Genomic DNA, 2,394 nt, shown 5'->3' on the forward strand with positions numbered 1-2,394 from the left:
GAATGAATGAATAAATGAAAGTAGGACGTACTTCCAAGAGCGTAACAACACCAGCATAGGTGTGCTGCTGCTTCTGAGCAATAATCAAGTTTGTATTTGTTTACGTCAGATTTATTCTTATGATGACCGGAGTATACCACCACAGGTCCCATGCAAGGGCAGGAAAAGGTCTCCTGTTGTATAATATTGCTCCCACCTGTGGCGTGGTGCACGTTTCGAGCCGCCGTACACCTCGATGATGGCGTTTGTGGAGGCGACCATCGACCTGGTACTAGTGTAGCAAAAACGTGATTCTTTCGAAGTGCCGACACGTTTCCATTGATTGACGGTCGAATCCCGATGGTCCTGTGCCCACTGCAATCGTACCTTAGGATGTCGTCAGGTCAACATGTGAACATGTAGGGGTGATCTGCTGAGGAGCTCCGCGTTCAACAATGTACGATGTACTGTGAAACACTTGAGCGCGTGCACCAGCGTTGCGCTCTTTCGGCATAGATGTCTGTCCTACTTTACAGAGCAGTCAAGCGACCAAACCCCACATTCTGCGAAGAGTCGTGGAAATCCAATCATTTAGCGCCTAGAGGTAGTTTCACTGTCCTCCCACCTTTTTCCGTACATGCTCACGACAGTAGTACGTGTACATTCGACCTGCTTCGCCGTTTTCGATATACTCATTCACAGGATCTGCGTAATAATACTCTACCCTTTGTCAAAGTCGCTCATCTCAATGGATTACCCCATTTGAAGGCTGTATCTTCGCTATGGTGATCCCCTGTCCGTGTCTGCTCCGCTTATATACTTTTATTACCACGTCGTGATGGGCAGTGTTCATAATGTTTTGGCTTATCAGTATATGTAGACGACAATATTATGATCTACAGTGGAATAATGCAGGAGCAAAGAGCAAGAAAATGGGAAGATAAAGTACTGTGCTATGAATATGTAAATGAACGCATTGTAATAGCAGGAATGAAAGGTCCAAGATGAATCCTAACAATAATAGCAACTTATGCCGTAGAAGAAGGAAAAACCGACGAGCTCAGGGCCTTCTTTTACAAGCAGTAACAAGAATGTAATGAAACGGAAAAATACTCTAAGGTTTTGCTGCCTTTAATCATTTAAAAATTACTAATAGTCTCTTTAAGACGAAAGACATATACAAATTTACGTCACCAGCAAGAGGTAGATCTCTTATATAATAATAAATGAGGGATTTCCTCGACAGATTAGGGATACCAGAGTTTATCGAGGAGTGGATATTGGATCAAATCACTTCTTATTGGTGTCAGTAACTGATATATTCAAAATGGTGAAAACCAAAGAAAACAATTAAGGATCAAAAGGAAGAACAAGTTCTTAAAGTTTACCTTTTAAAAAATAGTAGCGTAAAAGATCTCTGTCTAAAGCAAGTTTAGAAACTTGGAAGAAGACTCTGATTACAAAGAATGAAGATGACCTCCAGATGGGGGTCTGTGAGGTGCAGTTGCTAGCCTCAAATTACTACCTAACATTGTCGGTAGATACAACGAAAGTGATGGCATTTGAGGCCAGATAACCAGTAAGATCTAAAATACTTGGACCAAGTAAAACATTATAAATATCTAGAAGCGACATCACTTACAAATATTATCATGATGTGAACCAAAAATTAAATACATTTACTTCCATATGTCGAAAAATCGTAAAACGTTTGCAGAATAAAGCCAGACGAGAAACCCTCCTGAAGTTTTATAAAAGAATAGCAATACCAACCCTTACTTATGGAAGTGAATCGTGGGGAAGACGTCACCAAGAAAGTAGAATACAAGCTCAAGAAATGAGATTTCTAAGAAGAGTGGGAGGATGTACTAGAGGATGTCGAAAAAGAAATGAAGATATAAGGAAACATTTAGGAATACACCACCTGAACGAGAAAGTAATGGAAAATAGGAGAAAATGAAATATTAGATTATATGGTTGGAGAAAGATTCCCAGTAAAGGCTCTAAATTATAAATGCACTGGAAGAAGAAATGCTGAAAGACCTTGCAAGAGATGTCTACTGTAACAAGCAGTTTGCTAATCATGAAGTGAAGAAGAAGAGGAAGAAGATGAACTTCTATTACATGACTGTTACAAGTTTTGAAGAGCTGCACTGTTGGTTGATGAAACATCTACGAACTTTATGAAGAAAAGCTATGTGCACCAAAGTTTGGCGAAAGAAGAATCGTTTGCTTTCCGAACTGAATCTAAATTAGGACAATACGGTAAAGTTTTATGTAGTACGTTTAAACTAACGAGTAGGTAATGTTAATAAATACATAATTGTTTTCCCCTTGTGTTTAGAGTCTCAAAGTCTCTAAAGTTTTAGAGATACTAATGAAATATAGAGTCACACATTATCTTAATATGCACAA

The sequence above is a fragment of the Schistocerca cancellata genome, chromosome 8, assembly GCF_023864275.1.
Source record: "Schistocerca cancellata isolate TAMUIC-IGC-003103 chromosome 8, iqSchCanc2.1, whole genome shotgun sequence".
NCBI lineage: Eukaryota > Metazoa > Arthropoda > Insecta > Orthoptera > Acrididae > Schistocerca > Schistocerca cancellata.